Here is a 12,944-nt window from a genome sequence, read left to right as displayed (position 1 = left end):
CCTGTTTCTCACTTGTCGTTCTGAAACCACAGCTTTAGGGGGAGATGCATCTTCATTTTGGTTTTAGTTTTCAGTTTGTAGGATGCGGTGATGTCCCTCTCGCAGATGGGGCAGGAGTCAGTATTGTACCTGATGAAAAGGCCGCCTGACCTTGGATGTAGTCGCTTATATCAGCTCAGCTTTCAGAACTTCTCACAAACATCTTCTTGCAGGGTCATTGTGTGTTGACCCTGGGGGGTTGCCAAGTATCAGCAGCCAAGCCATCATGATCTGGGGCTGCTGTAGTTGGTCGGGTAAAGGTCCAGCAACACTATGGGCCCGATCTGTTCTTACCTGAGCTTAGATGAGTTGATACATACCTGTCTGGTCTTTATGCGTGCCTTCAGTCAAGCAAAACGGCTAAAGATAGTTAGCATTTGGCCTCTCCCAATGTATTCCTATGGCTCCAAACGGTGGTGAAGTTGGAAGCTATCACCCTCTTCCACGGGCACAAAGACTAGACAGTTACGCATCAATTCGTCTAAGCTCAGGTAAGCACATATCACAGTATGGAAGATCTGTGGGTCCTCAGTCACACAAATCGAGTATATTCCTATGGCTCCAAACGGTGGTGAAGTTGGAAGCTACCACGCTCTTCCACGGGCACAAAGACTAGACAGTTACGCATCAACTCGTCTAAGCTCAGGTGAGAACATGTCTCAGTATGGAAAAACGAGCACATTTTCTCCTGTTTGGCTTGACCCAAATCTAAAGGTTTCTTGAAAAAATGTGTGATGAAAAAGCGACAAAAACATTACAGTCAAGTCCACAGTCTGTGCTTAGAAACACTAGATCGGGCTCTAAAGCCACCTTTCCACTGAACACGGTCCTACCATGATCTATGTACTCGCCTTGTCACGCATCGACTCTACCCAGTACACGCTTGTGTTTCCACTACACGACACAACCGCAGTCTGAGAGAGGAGCGCGCTGTACAGAACATCATCAAAAGTTTTGTAAAAGATCAAATGTGGACAAAAGCTGCCCTCTGGTGGGGGTTATAGAATCCTTCAGAGGTGCCAAGGCAAATAATACAGGAATTAAGCAGCTAATAGAGCTCCACAGTCCCGCCTCCTCTCCGGTCCGGAAGTAAAATTCCCCATCCTTTGAGACCGTATTGATTTTCAAATAATGTCTTTAACTCCGTAACTATGTCAGTTTGGGCTGAATCCAGCTCTGTGGTTATAAAGCGACCGCAAAGTCAGACGCAGGTGAAAAAAGCACGTATGAGATCGATCTAGTTTAACTGCGAGCCTTCGTCCTAGAACTACATTACCCAGCATGCTCGGGAGTCCCATGATCTACTACAGGGCTTTTGATTGGTGGAGCTTCACGTTCCCGCATATGTTTATTTATTGTAATGTAGAAAACATATTATAAACAATGTATTAAAACATAATGCAGGCAGATAGTTGACGTTTTATCCATATCTAACACTGATAGTAAGAAAAACGTCAGATGGATCAAAAAAATTTTCCCAACGATCCAATTAAACGAACCACCGATCATTTTTATTCCAATTAGCAGGATTCAGATTGTTTAATAGTGAAATAATATAGAACTTTTGTCTGCAAAGTAAAAGAAACTCGCCGTGTTTGCTGAAAACCTGGTTGCCTTGACCAGCGGGCGCGATGTCGCAATGGTTCTTGGGATACGGAGTTTCTATAGTCAGGAAGTGAATGATGTCACAGTCTTGTACCTTTGCCTTTTCTTCAACATGTCGTCTTCTTTTTGGATTGAAATGAAACATTTTATGGTCACGAATTGCTACAGAGCTGATTAGCTTTTGCGGTGACATTAAACTCTTAATATTTGAATTTTTGGAAAATCGACGGTCGTGTAGACAGGGATTTTTTGCTTCCAGACCAACAAGACCGCAAGGGGCGGGACTGTGGAGCTCTATTTACAAACTATGATGGTATACAACATGCAACACACCAGCTAAAGTTGCGCTAACAGAGGCTAAATGCTAATACTGGAAAAATCCCAGTTTAGAACAGTGGTGTGATGTTGTGAAATATTAAATCCGTATGACCTACATGTTAAAGGAACAGGCCACCGTTTTTCCATACTGAGATATGTTCTTACCTGAGCAAGACGAGTTCATTTGTACCTGTCTGGTCTTCACGCGTGCCCTCAGTCACGTAAACACAGCGCAGACGGCGTTAGCATTTAGCCTCTCCTCCTCTCCTTATAGCTCCAAATGAGGTGAAGATTTTCTAAGCAGATAAAAAACAAGTACTCCTGGTATTATTACGCCTTACAATATAGTTCCCCTTTTTGTCCGCTAAGAAAATCCACATTGTTTAACTTTGTGTAACTATACTTTATCGTGTATCACTTCATGTAACTATATTAAAATAGAGAAAAAGGGGAAGAGCTTGGTAGCTTCTATCTTCACCTCGTTTGGAGCTTTTGAGGCACTGGGCTGTGTAGTGTCTGCCAGTGGAAAAGTAGCTTATGCATCCAAAGACTTACCTGAACATGACCAGGTTATGGTGGTTATGGTAATGGATTTCTTCTTCTCTGATTCTGGCATATTCCAATTCACTGGGCTCACATTGTGAAAGAGTCGAAGCACGAGATGGATCGGCCGCCGCAGAGTCCAGATCTTAACCGCATTGAGAATCTTTGGGATGTTCTGCAGAAGGCTTTGCTCAGTGGTCACACTCTCCCATCATCGATACAAGATCTTAGAGAAAAATTTTAATACAACTCTGGATCTGATGACTTTGCAGAAGCTCATTGAGACAAGCCATAGCTGTAATTAAAGCTAAAGGGGGTCCAACTAAATAGAACTTGTGACCTTTTTTTTGGGTCAAGCAGTGTATTATCCATCAAGCTGCCCTGGGGACGATTGAGAGAGACAAGGCTGCCAATAAAAGCGGTTGAAGTGCCTTGCTTAGAGAGAAATTTGACCGAGATTATCACTACTGACTAAACATTCCCTGCACTTTTCCCCCTAAAACTCGTGGTTTCTGAACTGACGAAGCTCGAGGATGATTTTAATATTTGTGTTGTAAATTGAAACCGTGTTTGTGTTTACATTAACCGCGCGAGACGAGAAATGTCCGAAGTTGCACTAAATGTTGTTTTGCTTAAGAGAAGAAAAAAAACATGAGAGGATTTAAGCTGGTTTTGTTCGCACCACTCACTCTTAGCCCCCGCGGCGCACCGTAGCGTAGGAAACATTTAGCCTCTTATTTTGAAATGTCTGACTGACGACGCGGGTCCGACGTCCCGTCTGTAACGAGAGGTCGAGGTTGATGCACTTTAAGCTTTGGCGCTGAAAACTCCCAAACGGACAAATGCTGCAAAACACTGTCAAATTTAAAATAGGAAAATGGTTGAATAGCGAAAATGTATTACAAAGAAATTATTACCATCAGTTGTGTTTCCAAAATGTATTTTATTTACCTCAGTGGTTGGTAATCTCACCTCACAGCAAGGAGTCAATTCCCAAACGACAAGGAGGCCTTTTTTGTGGAGGTGGTTTGTTCTTCCTGTGTACGCTCCAGCTTCACCCACCACTAAGAACATGTACAAAAGGGTCCTCTTTACTGAACAGGACTTTCCTTAAAAAGAAATTCTGAATCTCTGTTTTTACCGTCTAATTAAAGGAGCTATAGATACAGACGGCATAGAAGGGGGCGTGGCTTCGCCGAGGGGGAAAATAGAATCTTTAGAGAAACACAATTTACACTCTTTTCAGCCATTTTCTGGTGGAATATGAACGTATTTATCACACATATGTAAAGTCAAGTGTAAATCAGGCCCATATGGATATTTTCTCACAGCAGATTGTTCAGTAGAAGTGAAAAAACGGGCAGTTGTAGCTAGCGCTAGCTAACCGTTAGCATTAGCCCAATACTAACATGTAGCATCATGTTAGCATTCTTCGTTATTTATGTATTTATGGGCTGTTGAACCACTTTGCTCCCCTCCATGTCTTTGTATCTTTATTTAGTATAAACTATGTTCATAATTCAGCATTTGTTAAAGTAGTTTTTCAATAATTAGAGAAAGTTAACATTTTTCTCCAAATTGTTTTCCCCGTTGACTGTTTTCAAATATGACCATATATACAGACGGCATCTCTGGAATCGCCCATATATGGTCATGTTTGAAAACAGTTAAGGGGAAGAAAAATCTAAACTTTCTCTAATTATTCAAAAACCACTTTAATAAGTGTTGAATTATGAATATAGTTTTCTACTAAATAAAGATACAAAGACATGGAGAGGAGCAAAGTGGTTCAACAGCCCATAAATGCTTAAAAAAACGGAGAATGCTAACATGATGCTTCATGTTAGCATCGTGCTAATGCTGACCTGATTTAGACTTGACTTTATTTGTATGTGATAAATAAGTTCATATTTCTCCACAAAATGGCTAAAAAGAGTGAAAAACGTTCCCCCTTGGCGAGGCCACGCCCCCTTCTATGACGAGATGCTGTCTGTATTTATGCATGGAATGATGTATAGCAACACAGTGCTAACTTCCTATGCTGACGGCTATAAGTCTCCCCTTTTGGCCTGGATACTACTGTCTTTACCACTGTCCTTTCGTATTAGTATTATCTCTTGTAAACAAAAATATTCCTCTGCCTCTCCAAACTGAACTGTCGAGCCAGTTGTCGAGACAGTTAGCAAGTCGGCTAGTCCGGGAGACTTTTCAGACTATTTGTCCTAAAACCGTTAGCATCAGCCATCGAACATCGCGCAATATAAATGATCCAGATGTTTTTAACTGTTGTCAACCATCTACCACATTTAGGTCAAAGCCTTGGTAGAGATGAATAATGAATGTACAGACCTTTTGAGATTTTACTGATTTTAATTAGCATCTTAAAGTGTCCTCTGAGCTAAATGCTAACTCATAGTCGGTTAAGTTTCTGCTTTTTGTGGGGTCGGATACACACCCTATGGCCACTAAACACCATCTTATAATATATTATTGATAAAGAAACCACAGAAGTTATATAAATGGGGAGGCAACGTTCCATTTAAAACTGTCAAGGATTCGACAGCAAACAAAACGTGCTAACGTGCTCAGAGCTAAAGGAGAGTTAGCCGTGTCTTGTTGATACAAATAAACATTTAAACAGTACGTGGCAGAAAACATGCAACTTTTTGGACAGTTGCTCACCAGATATTGGAAACTTTACACAGAATGTACATATTTCACCAGAAGAGCTGTTTTAGCCTTGAAGCTAAAGGCTAATGCTAATTTGATGCCAACAAATGTTAAAATAGTGGCAACATATAAACGATTTTTTTTTTATGAAACACACTCGGTTTGCCGTTTAATTATGTTCTTTAATATTTCTCATTTTATACTTGATTTGCATGGAAATGTTGACAGGAAGTAGTCTGGCCAACAGGAAGTTAGCCAAAAACATTCATAGAACCTGTTAAAATAAACCAAAAACATGAGTTGCCTTTCCTGAAATTTGAGCAGACGTCAATCAGTTTTATCAAACACTATTTCAATTGTTAAATTAAATGCATTTTTTTGGAAACACTGACTAAATCTTACATTGCCCAGTATTGAGAACGTAGTTATGAAGCATATCGATGTTTCCGACGCTGTAAAGATACAGTGTAAAGTCGGGCATTTAAACACAATAGCTGAAGTAACATTAGGGTATGTTTAGTCGTCTGGAATCGTACGCTGTGGACTGTAAATCGACTTTGGGAGTAAACCTTTGTTAGAACTCCAAGGCTGCACATGTATCCTGAAATGTATAAATGGTGCTACAGGTTCGAGCCTGAGGACTCTTTGCATGTTTTAATATTAAGGAAAAAGCATGAAAAACTAACCCCAGACTCATTAGACTCAACGATGCGATTGTACATCATTTGTATTTGGTTTCTCTGAGCTGTTACTGTTCGCTGCTGCAGAAGTCTCCCCACGGGGACCAATAAACTTCAACTAAATTTACATTATGCTGTGGGATCTTTTGGTGTCTTCTTTTCATTGTTGTTTAGTCTTATTTTAGTCGACGAAAAATATCTGGACCTTTTAGTCTTAGTTTTAGTCTCATTAAAAACTTTTACTTTAGGCCACTGTTTTTCCATACTGACATATGTTCTTACCTGAGCTTAGACGAGTTGATGTGTACCTGTCTGGTCTCTGTGTGTGCCCTCTGTCAGGCAAAACGACCAAAGATGTTGCTAGCATTTGGCCTCTCCCAATGTATTCCTATGGCTCCAAACGGGGCTGAAGTCAGAAGCAACCACACTCTTCCACAGGCACAAAGACAGGTACGCATCAACTCGTCTAAACTCAGGTGAGAACATATCTCAGTATAGATACAGACGGCATCTCTGGAATCGGCCATATATGGTCATGTTTGAAAACAGTTAAAGGGGGAAACAATTTGGGGAAAAATCTAAACTTTCTCTAATTATTCAAAAACTAAATGCTGAATTATAAATATAGTTTTCTACTAAAGAAAGAAGTTCAACAGCCCGTAAATACATAAAAAAACGGAGAATGCTAGCTTGATGCTACATGTTAGCATCGGGTTAATGCTAACGGCTAGCTAGCGCGAGCAACAACTGCCGTTTTTTCATTTCTACTGAACAATCTGCTGTGAGAAAATATCCATATGGGCCCGATTTACACCTGACTTTGCTTATGTGTGATAAATGAGTTTATATTCTACCAGAAAATGGCTAAAAAGAGTGAAAAATTGTGTTTCTCTAAAGATTCTATTTTCCCTCTCGGCGAAGCCACGCCCCCTTCTATGACGAGATGCCATCTGTATCTATGGAAAGACGGGGGCCTGTTCCTTTAAAGGAATAGGCCACCGTTTTTACATACTGAGATATGTTCTTACCTTAGCTTTGACGAGTTCTTTAGGACCTGTCTGGTCTTCACCCGTGCCTTCAGTCACGTAAACACAGCGCAGACGGCGTTAGCATTTAGCCTCTCCCTCTCTCCACTATTGCTCCAAAACTTCAAGATAGAAGCTACCAAGCTCTTCCACGTTTTCCCTTTTTAAATATGGTTACGTGAAGTGTTCCACTACAAAGTATAATTACACAAAATCAAACAATGTGGATTTTCTAAGGCGTAATAATACCAGGAGTAGTTCGAAATCCGCGCAGTAATCTTCACTTTACTGTGCGGATGCCAAATCACTCCTGTATTATTACGCCTTACATTATAGTTCCCCCTTTTATCCGCTTAGAAAATCCACATTGTTTAATTTTGTGTAATTATACTTTGTAGTGGAACACTTCACGTAACCATATTTAAATAGGGAAAACGTGGAAGAGCTTGGTAGTTTCTATCTTGACCTGTTTTGGAGCTATAGTGGAGAGAGGGAGAGGCTAAATGCTAACGCCGTCTGTGCTGTGTTTACGTGACTGAAGGCACGGGTGAAGATCAGACAGGTCCAAAAGAACTCGTCAAAGCTCAGGTAAGAACATATCTCAGTATGTTAAAACGGGGGCCTATTCCTTTAAAGGCAACGAGTTCCACATCCCTGCCGCTTTCACAGAGAAGCAATTCTGTCCAAACTTACAAAACCTTGTATTTTCTACAGCAAATACTGACGGAGCAACTTCCCCTTGTATTGGAGTAATAGAAGAAGTACTTTGACCATCACTGTCCATGAACTAGAAGAGTTCCCGGGTGTTGATCACGGCCATTCTCCCTGAGGCACTGGTTGAAGGATGGGTCAAGTGCAGAGGACAGATTTCCTAACGCTAATTAACACATAAAATAAACATATGCTAAAAAAAAACACTTTATTTTTACGTAACAAGTCAAACGAAGGCGATGCCCTTTCTGATTCTCCTTTGAACCCCGACTAAATCCCCCGTATCTCCCCCGTCTCACCTCTCGCCTCTCATGTGTGAACGGATGAAGGTCACGATCGCGGGGGCGGTCACGTGACACGTACCCGCCGTCTCCACGGCTACGGCCAGAGAGGCGGTCTCTATGGCGACGGCTTGGTACGGGCTCGGCCAATCGGGGAGCGGCAGCGTCGGGCAGGGCACTGGAAGGTAAGGCCAGGGAGGACTTCATTTGAGCCTTGGAAAATAATGATAATGAAATGATGTTGAATGAAAATATAAGTTCTCGTATAGTGCACTTTTCTCAGGGAACCATGAGTACTTTATATTGTATTTGGAAAGACTGAGAGGTGATGTGGAATATTTACATCAAGTCCATTATTGCGTTTAAGTTGGCCTGAATGGTCGTTTTAAAATCAGCCACGCTCTCCCCTGGCTCTCACACTTTACCTTTATCTACTTCTTTTTCACGGCTTTTTCCAATCACGGCTCTTTCAAAACACCGCTGTTTCCTGAGTCCTCTGCAGCGCTGACCTTTGATCTTTTGCCTTTTCAGTCGGCGCTGAAGGACGGAGCGAAACATCAGAGAGAGGAGGAGGAGGAGGAGGAGGAGAGGAGGGGAAAAATAACACGATCAGAAAGTGTCGATGCGAACACGCTCGCCTTCAATGTCACTCCAAAAACCGACCTCCAAACGCTGTGAGAAACATTCCCTCCTGTAAATATTTGAAAATGAAGATGCCGGAACAGAAAGAGACGTTTGATTTGGAAAAGGAATTTTATTCAATCAACACATTTCATTTCTGTCGACCCAGTCCTGCAGCGTTCAAGCCGCGAAACTCACAGGTAAAGGTGAAAACAAGAATATCGTTCAAAAGTGAAACTACTGTATGATATAGACTCATTACATGCAAAGTGAGACATGCCAAGCCTTTATTTGTTATAATTTTAATGATTGTGGCTTACAGTCCATTTTGTGAGCCATAATGATCCAAATAATAACAAATAAAGGTTATACATATGTCACTTTGCATGTAATGAGTCCATATTAGTTTCACAGTTTAAGTTGAATAACAGAAATGAATGCACTTTTTAATGATATCCAGTTTTCCGAGTTCCACACGTAAATTGTTGGCTCGTTTCTAGCTCTCACAATTCCTCCCACACATCAAAATTCTTCTCATGGGTTAATTATACGCACATTTCAGGACAGTAAAATGGATCAAGACAGAACTCCATGGAAAGGTATTATTCAAGGGACTCGATGGAAGTTGGTCATAGGTCTTCTTCTTCTTCTTCTTCTTCTTCTTCTCCTCCTCCTACTTCTTCTTCTTCTTCTTCTTCTCCTCCTCCTCTTCTTCTTCTCCTCCTCCTCCTCCTACTTCTTCTTCTTCTTCTCCTCCTCCTCTTCTTCTTCTTCTTCTCCTCCTCCTCCTCCTACTTCTTCTTCTCCTCCTCCTACTTCTTCTTCTTCTTCTTCTTCTCCTCCTCCTACTTCTTCTTCTTCTCCTCCTCCTCCTCTTCTTCTTCTTCTTCTCCTCCTCCTCCTTCTCCTTCTTCTTCTTCTTCTTCTTCTTCTTCTTCTTCTTCTTCTCCTCCTACTTCTTCTTCTTCTTCTCCTCCTCCTACTTCTTCTTCTCCTTCTCCTTCTCTTCCTCCTCTTCTTCTTCTCCTTCTCCTCCTCCTCTTCTTCTTCTTCTTCTTCTCCTCCTCCTACTTCTTCTTCTTCTTCTCCTCCTCCTCCTCTTCTTCTCCTCCTCCTCCTCCTACTTCTTCTTCTCCTCCTCCTCCTCCTACTTCTTCTTCTCCTCCTCCTCCTTCTTCTTCTCCTCCTCCTCCTCCTACTTCTTCTTCTCCTCCTCCTCCCTCTTCTTCTCCTCCTCCTCCTCCTACTTCTTCTCCTCCTCCTCCTTCTTCTTCTTCTCCTCCTCCTCCTCCTACTTCTTCTTCTCCTCCTCCTCCTTCTTCTTCTCCTTCTCCTCCTCCTCTTCTTCTTCTCCTTCTCCTTCTCTTCTTCTTCTTCTTCTTCTTCTTCTTCTCCTTCTCCTCCTCCTCTTCTTCTTCTTCTTCTTCTTCTCCTCCTCCTACTTCTTCTTCTTCTTCTCCTCCTCCTCTTCTTCTTCTCCTCCTCCTCCTCCTCTTCTTCTTCTCCTTCTCCTTCTCTTCTTCTTCTTCTTCTTCTTCTTCTCCTTCTCCTCCTCCTCTTCTTCTTCTTCTTCTTCTTCTCCTCCTCCTACTTCTTCTTCTTCTTCTCCTCCTCTTCTTCTTCTCCTCCTCCAACTCCTACTTCTTCTTCTCCTCCTCCTCCTCCTACTTCTTCTCCTCCTCCTCCTTCTTCTTCTCCTTCTCCTCCTCTTCTTCTTCTCCTTCTCCTCCTCTCCTTCTCCTTCTCCTTCTCCTTCTCCTTCTCCTTCTTCTTCTTCTTCTTCTTCTTCTTCTTCTTCTTCTTCTTCTTCTTCTTCTTCTTCTTCTTCTTCTTCTTCTTCTTCTTCTTCTTCTTCTTCTTCCAAAAAAACACTTGGTAAACAGGATTCTAATGGTGACTTCACACCTCCCCAGCACTGCTGCAAAGCCTGGCTCCAAAGAGTTTTTTTTTTTTTACTAAAAATTGCTCTGACCCATGTGACAAGTGGAAGCCTAAATCTCTGATTGACAGGCTCTGTGGAGGCTCGTAGCCGGTCTGTGAGTGTGTGGCTTCCCGCCTATTTGCTCTTTAACCTCTTAACTCCCACCTGAACATGTTTTCTCCTGTTCTCCAAATTCTCCAAATCTAAAAGCTTCTTCAAAATGGCAACAAAAAGCGAGAAGAAAATGAGGATGTAAATTGACAAAAATGACAAAAATCTAGCAAAAAGAGAAAGATCCAGCAAAAAATGGCAAAAATACAGCAAAAAAATGACAAAAATACAGCAAAAAAAAAGGCAAAAATACAGCAAAAAGTGACAAAAGAGCAGCAAAAAAGTGACAAAAATTGACAATAATCCAGCAAAAAAGTGACCAAAATCCAGCAAAAAATGTGACAAAATGCATTAAAAAAAGTAACAAAAGTGCCATTAAGCACGGCGCATTGCACGCTCGCCAGCAGCTCCAGAAACTCCACCTGCGCCTCCGTCCGCTGCGCCAGTGACTTCACCACTGCACCATGGAGCACAGTCAGATGCCCTCCCTGTGATCTCGAACCCTCCCAGTGAGTCCGATGCTGGCCTGTTCCTACCTGAGCTGAGCTGGGCATGGACGCTCTTCATGGAGGCATTCATCTGCCTCCACTGCATGAACAGAAGAAAAACAAATCTTACATCTTTAGATCCAAGTTTTGATGCTGTTGGTCCAGGGACAGCATTAAAGGAAAAGACTTGTGGTTTCTTTCAGCTCAAATGATACTTTTCCCCCATTTTTTCATTCATTTTTTTCTTATTTTGACCCAAGAAACTACAAAAAACTCTTTAATACCACAATCAATATTTCTGAAACTAAACAGAGAGTCACTGAACATACTAAAATGCTGTACCTGCTGCTATAAAAGTACTATTTACCAAAATTGGTACATCCGGGTTAGCGAAGATAAATGCTAACGGCGGAGCAGCTACGCTAACCCAGGAAGTCGTGACTTTAGTAAATAATACTTTTTTAGCAGTAGGTGCGGCATTTTTGGCTGATGAGTCTGAGAAATAAATAGGTTCAGTAACTCTCCGATGAGTTTCAGAAATATTGATGGTTGTTTTTAAGAGTTTTTAATGTTTTTGTCTCGCATATTTTTGGCATGCAAGGACCCGGAAGCGGAAGTCGTGACGTTACACTTAACAAACATATTTTGATGCTTTTCTTTTAAGCTTTCAGAATTGGGTAAAGCCCGGTGAAGGTAAGAAGTTAAGGAGAAACTTTAGAGGCCAGACCGGTGGCCCTTCTGTACTCTTAAAGAATACATGCCTTTCAGTCATGTGACTTTTGTTGGCCAGTTTTAACATTTTTAAACTCTGTATAGTCCCTTTAAGTGTGACGTCACACACACAATACTAAGCCTCTTCTGGGTCCAAATTGTTGCGAGTTCAAGGGATAAACACAGCTAAATACCAATACATTTACCGATAAAAGGCCACAAACTGTTTTTCACCTAATTTGAGAAATATAGCTCACTTTTCATTTCATTTCTCCAGGTAAAATGAAGATATTTCGATTTTAAAATAAGCCTTCAAAAATTCAGAGTAAATGTAATATTTCTTTGTGATCAGATATTTAAAAAGAGCCTTGTAGTGAGCTCTATAGCAGGTTAAATCCCATCGTAGTGAATAAGGCTAAAGCTGTGGAGCGATGACATCATCACTTAACAAACGTATATTTTTCTCATATTTTGCCAGTGACAACCTATTTTGAGGGTGTGATTCTGCGCCATCGGCCCCTCTGCCCTGAACATAACACAAATATGCACGTCACAATAAGACAACAGGCCAGAGAGGGTGAAATGTCTTGCCCAAGGACGCAACAACAGTCTGCACCGGCTTTGATGGGATCAGGCTGTGCGGAGAGTGTCCGGTTTTCAGCTGCAGTGAGTGGACGCCGCCAACTTGGATCCTTCAGCTGTAAAGAGGAAGAAAAATCAATGTCGTTCACTGGAGGGAGGCTGAGCGAGAGGACAAGGGCAGAGGTGAGGTCATGCATCTAAATGACTTTGTACTGAAGGTTACATGTTATATATGTATAGGGTAATTCTATAGGATTATGTCACAGTAGCAACAGCATGACAAAAGATGCCCAGTGCGTCAACGTCGATTCATGATTGTTTTGTTTTTTCACTCTCAATCCAGAATGTTGAGGGCTCTGTTTGGAATAAAATGATTGAGTGCATTCCCTCTATTGTTTTTAATACTTGCCGTGCTGATACTTTAAGATAGTATAGATAGTAAGATCATTTCAGAAGGTCACCAGATAAAATAGGAGGCATATTTTCTGTACACGGGTCAATGACGTATAAGGGGTCTAAAACATATTTTCAAAAAGTGTTTTCAAAACTGATGCATATTTTGAGTCGATAATTATGTGTTTAAACAAGTTATGTTTGTTAAATAATATTTAAAAGTATTTACATATTACATATTTTTT

This window comes from Gobius niger, assembly GCF_951799975.1.
Source record: "Gobius niger genome assembly, chromosome: 21".
Taxonomy (NCBI): Eukaryota; Metazoa; Chordata; class Actinopteri; order Gobiiformes; family Gobiidae; genus Gobius; species Gobius niger.
This window is presented reverse-complemented; position numbering follows the sequence as displayed.